Below are 15314 nucleotides of genomic sequence, written 5' to 3' on the forward strand. Positions count from 1 at the left end.
CAAGCTGACAGGAACTCAGACAACCACTCGTTACAACAGTGGTGTGCAGAAGAGCATCTCTGAATGCACAACAGTTCGAACGCTGAATTGGATGGGCTACCTCAGCAGAAGACCACGACATATACTCAATGGCCACTTTGTTAGGTGTGGCCTAACTAGAGTTTTATAAAGCTGCATCACAGCTCCCTGACTCTTAAACTTGATTCTTAACAAATAAAGACAGACAAAATGCTTCCTGTACCACTCTATCAACCTGTATAGCCAATTTCAGGGAGCGATGGACTTGGACCCCAACATCACTCATTTGCCAGAGTGTGTGTTCGATGAGGCTGTTCAGTTTCAGATTGCATATGCATTGGACCATACAGTGAAATGCCTTGTTTGCATTAACAAGCAACATAACCTAGGGATGTGCTGGGTGCAGCCCAGATCTGTCACTACATATTCCGACAGCAACACAGCCAGCCCGCAACGTTCGGTAGAACAACACAACAGCAACAAAACAACAAGAGCTGAACAAGTTCCATTCCTCCCTCCCTCCCTCCCTGCCCCTCGCCCACCTATACACACACACAATTCTTCAACCTGAAGATTAGCTATCTTTGGCCTCCAGTAGACTTTCGGATTTATAGACATGGGGTTTCAGCTTCTCCAGTGGACTCACATATTTCCGTACATTTCTGGACTAAAGCCCATGAGGCGATAAGGTGTGGGAGCAGATTTAGGCCATTTGACAGATAAAGTCTGCTCCACCATTCCATCATGGCTGATTTATTATCCCTCTCAACCCAATTCACCTGCCTTCTCCTCATAACCTTGATGTCAAGAACGTATCAACCTCCATTTTAATATACTGTACCCAATGACCTGGCCTCCACTGCCATCCATGGCAATGAATTCCACAGGTTCACCACCCTCTGGCTAAAGAATTATTTTCCTTATCTCTGTTCAAAATGGACATCCCTCTATTCTGGGGCTGTGCCTGAGGGTCCTAGACCCACCCACTATTGGAAACATCCTCTCCACAGCCACTCTATAGAGGCCTTTCAATATTCGATAGGTTTAGATGAGATTACCCCCCCCCCCCATTCATCTAAACACCAGTGAGTTCAAGCCCAGAGCCGTCGGGCTTCAGATTTCAGCATTGACCCCGGGACCTGCTGATGGTGGGGAAGGAGGAGCCTTGGGACCAGAGTCACGTTTGCCCCTCAGGTGCAGAGAGGATTCTTTTATTTGTTGCCTCTCTTCCAGGGCTTAAGATGCTGAAGGTAGGACTTTGGTTGTTAATTGTATCCTCAGGGAGGGATAATTTCAATTAAGGACATCATTCCGTGCAGTAAAGGAGAAACTGTCATCTTCCCCCGTGCACTAACATCTGTTCTGAGGGCTCCAGTTACTGAGAACACACAGAGTCTTCCTCTAATGTTCATCGACATGACTTCGATGTGAGTGCACAAGGCACAGATAGTGAGTGTGAGGATACTCCCAAAACAGGCAATGCTGAGGATCAAAGTTCAGAGTAAATTTATTATCAAAGCGCATATATGTCACCATATACAACCCTGAGATTCATCTTCTTGTGGGATTCACAGTAAATACAAAGAAACACAATAGAATTGATAAAAGACCGCACACTACAAGACGGACAAACATCCGATGTGTAAAAATCAACAAACTGTGCAAAAATAAAAACAAAATATAAAAATAATAATAAATAAATAAGCAATAAATATCAAGAACGTGAGATGAAGAGACCTTGAAAGTGAGGCTATAGGTTGTGGGAACAGTTCAGTGATGGGGTGAGTGAAGTTAACTCCTCTGGTTCAGGAGCCTAATGGTTGAGGGATAATAACTGTTCCTGAACCTGGTGGTGTGAGTCCTGAGGCTCCTGTACCTCCTTCCTGATGGTAGCAGTGAGAAGAGAGCGTGGCCTGGGTGGTGGGGGTCCCTGATGATGGATGCTGCTTTCCTGTAACAGCGCTCTGTGTAACTGTGACGAACAGTAACAGGATGACCTGGGTCTGCTTGGTACATGGCTGAAAATTAGCAAATGGCTTTTAATCCAGATAATGTAAGGAATTGTATTTTGGGAGATCAGATCAGGATAGCACTTATAGAATGGACAATGCACAACACAACTAGTCCTCTCTGTTTCTGGGGTGTGTTATGGAAGAGAGGGACCTGGGACTAAAAGTTCATAGTTCACTGAAAGCAGCAACGTTTAGGGGGGTGAAGGCGGCGATGGGCATGCTGGCCTTCATCAGTCAGGGAACTGACTACAGAAGCTGGGAAGTTATGTTGCAGTTATCTAAGAAGTTAGTGAGGCCACTCACCAAGTATTGCAGACAGTTTTGGCTGCCTTGCTACATGAAAGAAGGTATTAAACTAGAAAGAGTGCAAAAAGATTTGTTAATTTTAGATTTTATTTTAATTCAGTGATACAGCATGGAGTAGGCCCTTTGAACTATGCTGCCCCAGCAAGCCCACAACCCTGATTAGCACTAACCTAATCATGGGACAATTTACAATGTCTAATTATCCTTCCCGGCACATCTTTAGACTGTGGGAGGAAACCAGAGCACCCGGGGGAAACCCACACATTCCACGGGGAGGATGTACAGAGACTCCTTACAGAATGGTGCTGGACCTGATCTCCGAACTCCGAAACACTGTGAGCTGTAATAGCGTCATGTTAACCACCACACCACCACAGTGCCTCAGGGTTTACCAGGACGGTGCCTGGGCTTGGGGGCCGGGCCTGAGTTACTAGCAGAGGTTGTGTAAACTAGGGCTTTATTCCTTGGAATCTAGGAGATTGAGTGGTGACCTTTCGGAGGTGTAAAAGACCAGGAGGGGCATAGACAGGGTGAAAGCAGATAGTCTTTTCCCAGAGAGGGGGTTGCTTAAAAACAAGAGGACAGAGGTGAGAGATTTGAAAGGGATTTCAGAGGCTCTCTCTTCACACAAAAGGTGATGAGTAATTGGAATGAGCTGCCAGAAATAGTGGTTAAAGCAGGCATGTTAGCAACATTTAAAAGTAATCAATAAGTCCATGGATAGGAGAGGATAGGAGTGGACTAGCTATCTGAAGGTCGTGAGTTCGAGCCCCAGCCGAGGGAGCGTGTTGTGTCCTTGAGCAAGGCACTTAATCACACATTGCTCTGCGACGACACTGGTGCCAAGCTGTATGAGTCCTAATGCCCTTCCCTTGGACAACATTGGTGTCATGGAGAGGGGAGACTTGCAGCACGGGCAACTGCCGGTCTTCCATACAACCTTGCCTAGGCCTGTGCCCTGGAGAGTGAAGACTTTCCAGCCGCAGATCCATGGTCTCCCAAGACTAACTGATGCCTTTATTTAGGAGAAGTTTAGAGGGGTATTGGCTGAGCACAGATGAGACTACTAACTGGACAACAGAGTCAGCATAGATGGGATGGGCCGGAAGGCCTGTTTCCATGCTGAATGACTGTAATAGTGCAGTCTCTGACACAAAGTCAGTGCTGACCACAATGCTAATTGAAACTGATCCCATCTCCTGCATGTGATCCACACCTCTCCATTCCCTGTCTGATCTTGCCCAAGCATCCTGGTGTGGAAGTTGCAGCAAGGTAAGATAATGTCCAGGTAAGAAAGGTCTTCGGAGAAAGATCTCTGAAGAGCATAACTTCCCTTCGCACAACAGGAGACTGGAGACATTTGGCATATGGAGACAAGGTGATGGTGTGAATGAAGCATTCTAGGGACACACACCAACTGGAGGGCGATTACTTTACTAACTTCAAACTATCATCTGTCACCACCCTGTAGTTTCTATTGACTTTCAATACCTGTATTGTGAATACTGTGCATATATATATATATATATATGTACAGTACTGTGCAGAAGTCTTAGGCACATATGCAGTGCCTATAAAAAGTATTCACTCCCCTTGAAACTTTACATGTTTTATTGTTTTACAACATTGAATCACTGTGGATTTAATCTGGCTTTTTTAACACTGATAAACAGAGAAAGACTCTTCCATGTCAAAGTGAAAGCAGATCTCTACAAAGTGATCCAAGTTAATTACAAATATAAAACAAAATAATTGATTGCGTAAGTATTCACCCCCCCCCCCTTTAATATGACATACCAAGTCATCACTGGTGCAGCCAATTGGTTTTAGAAGACACATAATTAGTTAAATAGAGATCTGTTTTTGGAGACCTGTGTGCAGTCAAGGTGCTTCAGCTGTAGAAAAGGTACACCTGCATCTGGATGGTCTAACAGCTGGTGAGTCAGTATCCTGGCAAAAACTACACTATGAAGACAAAAGAACACTCCAAGCAGCTCCGCAAAAAGGTTATTAAAAAGCACAAGTCAGGAGATGGATACAAGAAAACTTTCAAGTCACTGAATATCCCTCAGAGTACAGTTAAGTCAATCATCAAGAAATGGAAAGACTATGGCACTGCTAAATCTGCATAGAGCAGGCCGTCCTCAAATACTGAGTGACTATGCAAGAAGGGGACTAGTGAGGGGGTCCACCAAAAGACTCTGTCACAGACTGCAGTGGAGGCCAAGTCCATGGGTATATTCAAAGCAGAAGTTGATAGATTCCTGAATGGTTGGAGCATCAAGGGATATGGTGAGAGCACAGGTGTATGGGGTTGAATGGGATCCGGGATCAGCCATGATGACATGGTGGAGTCGATTCAATGGGCTGAATGGCCTAATTCTGTTTTTATGTCTTATGGTCTTATGGAGACCGATTGCAACTCTGGAGGAGTTACAAGCTTCAGTGGCTGAGATGTGAGAGACTGCGCATACAACTACTGTTGAGAAATCTCATGTGAAGACATGTGGGAGACTCTGAAGTCAGCTGGAAGAAGGTTCAATGATCTGATGTAACGAAAATTGAGCTTTTTGGCCATCAGACTAAACACTATGTTTGGCTTCAGTGCAGCAGGCTCTGGAAGGCTTGTAAAGGTAGAGGGTAAAATGAATGCAGCAAAATACAGGGGAAATCCTGGAGGAAAACGAGATGCAGTCTGCAAGAGAACTGCAACTTGGGAGAAGATTGCTTTTCCAGTAAGAAAATGATCCCAAGCATAAACCCAAAGCTACACAGGAATGGCTTAAAAACAACGAAGTTAATATCCTGTAGTGACCAAGTCACAATCCAGACCTCAATCCAGTTGAGAATTTGTTGTTGGACTTGAAAAGGGCTGTTCGCTCATGATCCCTATACAATCTGACAGAGTTAGAGCAATTTTGTACAGAAGAATGCAGAAAATAAAAAGCTGATAGAGACTTATCCACACAGACTCAGGGCTGTAATTGCTGCCAAAGGTGCATTTACTAAATACTGGCTTGAAGGGGGTGAATACTTATGCAATCAATTATTTTGTGTTTTATATTTGTAATTAATTGAGTTCAGTTTGTAGAGATCTGTTTTCACTTTGACATGAAAGAGTCATTTTCTGTTGATCAATGTGGGGAAAAAAGCCAAATTAAAACCACTGATATTCAATGTTGTAGGACAATAAAACATGAAAACTTCTGGGGGAAGGGGGTAAATATTTTTTATACACACTGTATATATCTAGTCTGCCCAAATCTTTTACACGGAGCTGTAATTGTCAACATGGAACAGAGAGTGAGTTTGTAAATCTGGCAGGGAGCAAAGGATGCTGGGAATGGTGAGGGGGTTGCACTGTAGAGGGGTGTTGAACCAGAGGTGACCGGGAGCTTAAGGTAAGAGAACCCTTAGGAGCCAGTGATCACAATATGGTTGAGTTCAACTTGAAATCTGATTAAGGACAAAGTAAAGTCTGACATAGCAATATTTCAGTAGAGTAAAGGAAATTACAGTGGTATGAGAGAGGAGTTGGCCAAGGTAAGTTGGAAGGAGCTGCTGGCAGGGATGTCAGCAGAGCCGCAATGGCGTGAGTTTCTGGGAAAAATGAGGAAGGTGCAGGACATGTGTCTTCCAAGAATGAAGAAATACTCAAATGGCAAAATAGTACAACCGTGGCTGACAAGGGAAGTCAAAACTAATGTTAAAAACAAGAGAGGACATACAACAAAGCAAAAGATAGTGGGAAGATAGAGGATTGGGAAGCTTTTAAAACTCTACAGAGAGCAACTAAAAAATAGAAGGGAAAAGATGAAATATGAAAGCAAGCTAGCAAATAATATCAAAGCGGATAGTAAAAGTTTTTTCGAGCATGTTAAAGATAGAAGAGAAATGAGAGTGGATATAGAACCACTAGAAAATGAGGCAGGTGAAATAATAACGGGGGACAAGGAGATGGCTGCTGAACTAAATGAGTATTTTAGAAACATAGAAACATAGAAAATAGGTGCAGGAGTAGGCCATTCGGCCCTTCGAGCCTGCACCGCCATTTATTATGATCATGGCTGATCATCCAACTCAGAACCCCGCCCCAGCCTTCCCTCCATACGCCCTGACCCCCGTAGCCACAAGGGCCATATCTAACTCCCTCTTAAATATAGCCAATGAACTGGCCTCAACAGTTTCCTGTGGCAGAGAATTCCACAGATTCACCACTCTCTGTGTGAAGAAGTTTTTCCTAATCTTGGTCCTAAAAGGCTTCCCCTCTATCCTCAAACTGTGACCCCTCGTTCTGGACTTCCCCAACATCGGGAACAATCTTCCTGCATCTAGCCTGTCCAATCCCTTTAGGATCTTATACGTTTCAATCAGATCCCCCCTCAATCTTCTAAATTCCAACGAGTACAAGCCCAGTTCATCCAGTCTTTCTTCATATGAAAGTCCTGCCATCCCAGGAATCAATCTGGTGAACCTTCTTTGTACTCCCTCTATGGCAAAGATGTCTTTCCTCAGATTAGGGGACCAAAACTGCACACAATACTCCAGGTGTGGTCTCACCAAGGCCTTGTACAACTGCAGTAGTACCTCCCTGCTCCTGTACTCGAATCTTCTCGCTATAAATGCCAGCATACCATTCGCCTTTTTCACCGCCTGCTGTACCTGCATGCCCACTTTGAATGACTGGTGTATAATGACACCCAGGTCTCGTTGCACCTCCCCTTTTCCTAATCGGCCACCATTCAGATAATAATCTGTTTTCCTATTTTTGCCACCAAAGTGGATAACTTCGCATTTATCCACATTAAATTGCATCTGCCATGAGTTTGCCCACTCACCCAACCTATCCAAGTCACCCTGCATCCTCTTAGCATCCTCCTCACTGCTAACACTGCCACCCAGCTTCGTGTCATCCGCAAACTTGCAGATGCTGCATTTAATTCCCTCATCCAAGTCATTAATATATATTGTAAACAACTGGGGTCCCAGCACTGAGCCTTGCGGTACCCCACTAGTCACCGCCTGCCATTCTGAAAAGGTCCCGTTTATTCCCACTCTTTGCTTCCTGTCTGCTAACCAATTCTCCACCCACACCAATACCTTACCCCCAATACCGTGTGCTTTAAGTTTGCACACTAATCTCCTGTGTGGGACCTTGTCAAAAGCCTTTTGAAAATCCATATATACCACATCCACTGGTTCTCCCCTATCCACTCTACTAGTTACATCCTCAAAAAATTCTATGAGCTTCGTCAGACATGATTTTCCTTTCACAAATCCATGCTGACTTTGTCCGATCATTTCACCGCTTTCCAAATGTGCTGTTATCACATCCTTGATAACTGACTCCAGCAGTTTCCCCACCACTGACGTTAGGCTAACCGGTCTATAATTCCCCGGTTTCTCTCTCCCTCCTTTTTTAAAAAGTGGGGTTACATTAGCCACCCTCCAATCCTCAGGAACTAGTCCAGAATCTAACGAGTTTTGAAAAATTATCACTAATGCATCCACTATTTCTTGGGCTACTTCCTTAAGCACTCTAGGATGCAGACCATCTGGCCCTGGGGATTTATCTGCCTTCAATCCCTTCAATTTACCTAACACCACTTCCCTACTAACATGTATTTCGCTCAGTTCCTCCATCTCACTGGACCCTCTGTCCCGTACTATTTCTGGAAGATTATTTATGTCCTCCTTAGTGAAGACAGAACCAAAGTAATTATTCAATTGGTCTGCCATGTCCTTGCTCCCCATAATCAATTCACCTGTTTCTGTCTGCAGGGGACCTACATTTGTCTTTACCAGTCTTTTCCTTTTTACATATCTATAAAAGCCTTTACAGTCCGTTTTTATGTTCCCCGCCAGTTTTCTCTCATAATCTTTTTTCCCCTTCCTAATTAAGCCCTTTGTCCTCCTCTGCTGAACTCTGAATTTCTCCCAGTCCTCAGGTGAGCCACTTTCTCTGGCTAATTTGTATGCTTCTTCTTTGGAATTGATACTATCTCTAATTTCTCTTGTCAGCCACTTTTGCATCAGTCTTCACGGTGGAAGACACTAGCAGTGTGCCAGATGTTGTGGTGTGTAAAGAAGAGAAGTGAGTGCAGTTACTACTACAAGGGAGAAAGTGCTCAAAAAGCTGAAAGACCTAAAGGTACATAAGTCACCCGGACCAGATGAACTACACCCTAGGGTTCTGAAAGAGGTAGCGTTAGACATTGAGGAGGCATTAGCAATGATCTTTCAAAAATCATTAGACTCTGGCATGGTGACAGAGGACTGGAAAATTGCAAATGTCACTCCACTCTTTAAGAAAGGAGAAAGGCAGCAGAAAGGAAATTATAGACCAGTTAGCCTGACCTCAGTGGTTGGGAAGATGTTGGAGTCAATTGTTAAGGATGAGGTTATGGAGTACTTGGTGACACAGGACAAGACAGGACAAAGTCAGCATGGTTTCCTTCAGGGAAAATCCTGCCTGACAAACCTGTTGGAATTTCTTGCGGAGATTACAAGTAGGATAGATAAAGGGGATACAGTGGGTGTTGTATATCTGGACTTTCAGAAAGCTTTTGACAAAGTGCCACATATGAGGCTACCTACCAAGTTAAGAGCCCATGGTATTACAGGAAAATTACTATGATGGTTATGAGCATTGGCTGATTAGTAGGAGACAGTGAGTGGGAATAAAAGGATCCTTGTCTGGTTGGCTGCCAGTGACTAGTGGTGTTCCATGGGGGTCAGTGTTTAGATAATTTCGGTTTATGCTGTATATAAATGATTTAGATGATGGAATAGATGGCTTTGTTGCCAAGTTTGCAGATGATATGAAGATTGGTGGAGGGTCAGGTAGTGTTGAGGAAACAGGAAGGCTGCAGAAAGTCTTAGAAAGATTAGGAGAATGGGCAAGAAAGTGGCAAATGAAATGCAATGTTGAAAAATGCATTGTCATGCACTTTGGTAGTAAAATATTTGTGTGGACTATTTTCTCAACAGGGAGAAAATCCAAAACTCTGAGATGCAAATGGACTTGGGAGTCCTTGTGCAGATCATCCCAAAGGTTAACTTGAGGTTGAGTTGGTGGTGAGGAAGGCAAATGCCATGTTAGCATTCATTTCTAGAGGTCTAGAATACAAGAGATGGGATGTGATGCTGAGGCTTTATATGGCACTGGTGAGGCCTCACTTGAATATTGTGAACAGTTTTGGGCTCCTCATCTGAGAAAAGATGTGCTGGCATTGGAGAGGGTTAAGAGAAGATTCACAAGGATGATTCCGGGAATGAAAAAGTTATCATATGAAAAACATTTGATGCCTCTGGGTCCGTACTCGCTGGAATTTAGAAGGATGATGGGGATCTCATTGAAGCCTTTCAAATGTTGAAAAGATGTTTCCCATGGTGGGGGAGTCATGGACAAGAGAGCACAGCCTCTGGATAGAGGGGCATCCATTCAAAACTGAGATGCGGAGAAATTTCTTTAGCCAGAGGTTGGTGAATTTGTGGAATTTGTTGCCACATGCAGCTGTGGAGGCCAGGTTGTTGGGTGTATTTAAGACAGAGATTGATAGGTTCTTGATTGGACATGGCATCAAATGTTATGGGGAGAAGGCCGGGGAGTGGGGTTGAAGAGGAGAAAAGAAGGATCAGCCATGATTAAATGGCGAATCAGACTCGATGGATCAAATGGCCGAATTCTGCTTTTATGTCTTATGTTCGTATGGTTTTATGGGTGTGGGACGGGGTGCAGAGAAGGAGTGCCAGGGTTGGGGGTGGCATGCATGTAGGCTCACCCAAACCTGAGACATCGGGCAAGGTAATTTTTTTTTTCAAACAGGTGTTTTATTGATCATTACAGAATGTCTCTCTGGTGATTCCTGCTCCCTCCTCTCTCCTTTCCCCTTTTCCCAACTATGATTCCCCTCTCCCTGCCCCCTTGCATCCCTCAGTCCACAACAGAGACCCATACTAGAATCAGATTTATAATCAGTCACTTTCAGTATGTTACGATTTTTTTTGTGGTTGCAGTACAGTGCAATACATAAAGTTACTACAGTACCGTGCAAAAGTCTTAGGCAACCTAGCTAGGTATACAGTATGTGCCTGAAACATTTGCACAGTACTGTATATTAAAAAAATGTCGAATTAAATAAGTAGAGCAGAAAGAGATAAACAAAGTAGGGAGGTAGTGTTCTTGGGTCATATCCAAGCTGCTAGTCAATACCGTATAAAAATGACCGTTCAGACTTCAGGACAATTCAGTGACAGGGGCTATGCTGTTCTTGCCCACAAGTAAATAAAGTGTGATTGAGGAATGAATGCGAGTTATCAGAGCCTAGTTAATTGGTGATGACATTGGCAGTGTGTGATACACACTCATGACTCTCTGTATACACCTGCCCCTCACATCTTCTTTAATCTGTCCCTTCACCTTCCAACTATATCCTCAAGTATTTGAAATTTCCTCCCTGCGAGAAAGATTCTGACAGGCTACCCTAGTCTCCCATAATTTTATAAACCTGCATCAGGTCTCCCCTTGGCCTCCATCACTTCAGAATAAACAACCCAAGTTTGTCCATCCTCCCCATGGAGCTGATACTCTAGTCTAGTCTAACAACATCTTGGTGAAACTTGTTAGCACCCCTCCCATCTGGGAAAAGATGTGCTGGCACTGGGAGAGGATCCAGATGAGGATCACGGGAATGATCTCAGGAATGAAAGGGTTAAAGTATGAGGAGCATTTGATGGCGCTGGGCCTGTACTCACTGGAGTTCAGAAGAATGAAGGGGAGATCTCATTGAAACCTGCCAAATATTAAAAGGTTTGATGGAGAGGATGTTTCCTATAGTGGGGGAGTCTAAGTCCAGGGCACAGCCTCAGAATACAATGATGTCCCTTTAGAATATAGATGAAGAGGAATTTCTTTACCCAGATTATGTGGAATCTGTGGAATTCATTGTCACAGATGACTATGGAGGCCAAGTTACTGGGTATATTTAAAACAGAGGTTAATGGGTTCTTGATTAATAATGCTGTCAAAGGTTGCGGGGCGAAAGCAGGAGAATGGGGTGAACAAGGACAATAAATCAGTCATGATGGAATGGCAGAGCAGACATGATGGGCCGAATGGACTAATTCTGTTCCTTTGTCTTATGATTCCACTCGTTATCTGGTGTCTCATATTTACCATCCATGTTTCCAACTGATTTATATCCTGCTGTCTCCCTTGATGACCCTCTTCATTGTCCACAACTCCACCAATTTTTGTGCCATCTACAAACTAGTAGCCCAGAAAAAGGGGATGCAGGAAGAATAGATGTCTTTGGCAGAGAGGTCTGTATACAATTAAATAAATTTTTAGAATGATTACTGTCATGTAGTAACACACACAAAGTATTGGTGGAGCTCAGTAGATCAGGCAACATCTATGGAGGGGAACAAACAGTTGATCTTTTAGGTCAAGACCCTACATCAGGACTGGAAAGGAAGGGGGAAGTAGCCAGAATAAAGAAGTGTGGGGAGGGGAAGGAGGACAAGCTGGCAGGTGACAAGTGAAGCCAGGTGAGGGGGAAGGTAGGTGGCTGAGGTAGGAAAATGAAATCAGAACCGGGGAGGTGATAGGTGGAAATGGCTGAAGAAGAAGGAATCTGATAGGATAAGAGAACGGACCATGGAAGAAGGATGTGAACCACAAGGAGGTGATTTACTGTATACCTTCCTCTCCCCATTGACCACCCAATGTGCAACACCTCACACTTGCCAGGTTAAACTTCGTCTGCCATTTACTGTCCATATTCCATCTGATCTATCTCCCTCTGTGCCCTTTGACAACCTTCCTCACTGTCCACAACTCCACCTATTTTTATGTCATTCACAAACTTACTAATCAGCTCTCCTGCATCTTCCCTCAGGTCAGAGGTCGAGTTTGTTAATAGTTAAAACTTTATAAGGGTGACCAGATGGGGGTTGTTTTCTTTAGAGCAAAAGATATGAAGGGAGATGTAAATATATAATGAGTAATTTGGAAAATGGGGAAGCAGGAAGGATAGATTTCTTTGGAGAGAGGTCTGAATACAATTAAATAAATTGTTAGAATGATTACTCTCATTGAGTATCACACACAAAATGCTGGAGGAATGCAACAGGTCAGGCAGCATCTATGGAGAGGAATGAACCCACCTTTCCCCTCACCTGGTCTCACCTGTCACCTGCCAAGCTGTACAGCTTCCCTTCTTCCCACCTTCTTACTCTGGCTTCTTCACCTTTCCTTTCCAGTCCTGATGAAGGCTCTCAGTCCGAAATGTCGGCTCTCTATTCCTCTCCGTAGATGCTACCTATCCTGCAGAGTCTCTCCTGCATGCTGTGCATTTTGCTCTGGATTTCCAGCATCTGTAGAGTCTCTTGTGTTGGTATCGTTGAGGCTCACAGCAGAGAGCGTTCTGACTGGTTGTGTCACGGCCTGGTGTGGAGGCTCCAGTGAACAGAACTACACAAGTCTGCAGAGATCTGTGGACTCAGACAGCTCCATCATGAGAAAGGCCCAGACATAGTGGATGTGCTGAGGATGCTTCCTATAGCGGCTGAGCCTAGGACCTGAGGGCACAGGCTCAGCATGGAAAAACATCCCTTTAGAACAGAGATTAGGAGAAATTTCTTTAGCCAGAGGGTGGTGAATGTGTGGAATTCACTGTCACAGAAAGCCGTGGAGGCCAAGTCACTGTTTACTTAAAGAGGAGGTTGATATGTTTTTGATCGAAAAAGGCCTTCAAGGTTACGAGGAGAAGGCAGAAGAATGAGATTCAGAGGGATAATAAATCAACCATGATGGGCTAAATGGCCTAATTTCTGCTCTTATGTCTTATAGTCTTATGGTCATGATTCTTTCTGCTGACAATTCATGATCTTTTATAGAATATAGAACATAGATCAGTACAATACAGGAATAGGCCCTTTGGCCCATAATGTTGTGCCAAACCAATTAAATTAGTAATCAAATGGCTAACAAAACTAATTTCTTCTGCCTACACAATGTCCATATCTTCCCAATCACCTCACACCCATGTGCCTATCTAAACATCTTTTAAATATCCCCAATGTTTCTGCCTCTACCAGCACCCCAGATAGATAGATACTTCATTGATCCCAAAGGAAATTACAATGTCACAGTAGCAATACAAGTGTTCAGGAACAGATATTAGAAGAGAAGTAGAAAGAATAAAAACTAAGTTACCACCAACAGTCTAACAGGAGGGGTCATCACTTCCCCGGCTACAGTTTGACTCATTATAGAGCCTAATGGCCGAGGATTAGGATGACCTCATATAGCGCTCTTTGGAGCAGCACAGTTGTCTCAGTCTGTTACTGAAAGTGCTTCTCTGTTCAGCCAAGGTGGCACGCAGAGAAACATTGTCCAGAATTGCCAGGATTTTCTGTAGGGTCCTTTGTTCTACCACAGTCTCCAGTGCGTCCAGCACTCTGTGTAAAACAGCTTGCCCCTCACAGCTCCTTTGAAATTACCCCCTCCTCACTTTAAATCACGCCCCCTGGTATTAGACATTACAACCCTGGGAAAAGGATACTGTCTGTCTACTCTACCTAAACCTCACATAATCTTATAAACCTCTGTCAGATCTCCCCTCAGCCTCCGGCGCTCCAGAGGAGAAAACCCAAGTTTGTCCAACCTCTCATTTCTTTTTCTATGAGGCTGGAGGGGCAAAAACAGGAAACAGGGACAGCTGAAGGACTTTGCTGCCCCTGAGGAGGAGAGCTCATTGATTAGCCCATTGGAGCCTCTTAAGAACCAAAGTGGCTTCTTTATCACGTCTCCTTTTGACATCAGGGAGCTGTAATCAGGGTCACTGGAGGAGGTGATTAATCAATCCCCGTTGTACCTGTCAGGGAGCGGAGCAGAAAAACATGTTGAAGTGTTTGTGACATCTCAGGAAAGGAAGAACGAGGTCACGACAGCTCATAGCTCTACAGGACAGACGCTGTGGAGCATTCTGCAATGGGACGTGAGAAACAGTCGGCTCTTTTATGGATCTTTCCTTTCTTCTTTGTGGTAAGTACTTGTGACAACTTCACTCTCTCTATCACTGAACTGCTCCCACAAATTATCGACTCCTTTTAAAGACTCTTCATCTCACATTCTCAATATTTATTGCTTATTATTTTTTTTATATTTTTTCTTTTTGTATTTGAATAGTTTGTTGTCTTTTGTTTGTACTTGGGTTGATTGTGCGTCTTGTGTTTTCCATTGCTTCGAAGATGTTTCTTTGTACTTACAGTGAATGCCTGCAAGAAGATGAATCTCAGGGTATGATATGGTGACATATATGTACTTTGATAATAAATTTATTTTGAACTTTGAACTTTGAATTAATTAGCACACCTCTGTTAAGAAACGATCGCCCCCCCCACCACCCCCGTTCACTTCACTGGGATGTGTGCTTGTTTTGTCCAATGGACCCTTGTTTTAGAATATGTGCCAGTGATGAAAATTGCAGAGATTAAGTTGTTAGTAAAAATAAGCTGGAGTAGCACACACACAAAATGCTGGAGGAATTCAGGAGTTCAGGCAGGATCTAAGGGGAGGAATAAACAGTCAACGTTTTGGGCTGAGACCCTTCTTTGGGGCTGGAAAGGAAGGGGGCAGAACCCTAAGGAGAAGGAGGGGGTGGGGGAAGGGCAAAAAGAGCTGATAAAAGACCTCAGCTTGAAACTTTGACTGTTTACTCTTTTCCACAGATGCTACCTGACCTGCTGAGTTCCTCCGGCATTTTGTGTGGCTTACTTTAGAGTTCCAGCATCTGCAGAATCTCTTGTGTTTACATATATGTCAGCTGGGTACGGCAGATTGTACAAGTGCAAAGCAAAAATTGTTGGGCTGCTTATCTGAGGAAGGATGTGCTGGCATTGGAGAGGGTCCCGAGGAGGTTCATGAGAATGATCCTGGGAATGAAAGGGTTAACATGAGGAGCATTTGAT

The sequence above is a fragment of the Mobula hypostoma genome, chromosome 12, assembly GCF_963921235.1.
Source record: "Mobula hypostoma chromosome 12, sMobHyp1.1, whole genome shotgun sequence".
Classification (NCBI taxonomy): domain Eukaryota; kingdom Metazoa; phylum Chordata; class Chondrichthyes; order Myliobatiformes; family Myliobatidae; genus Mobula; species Mobula hypostoma.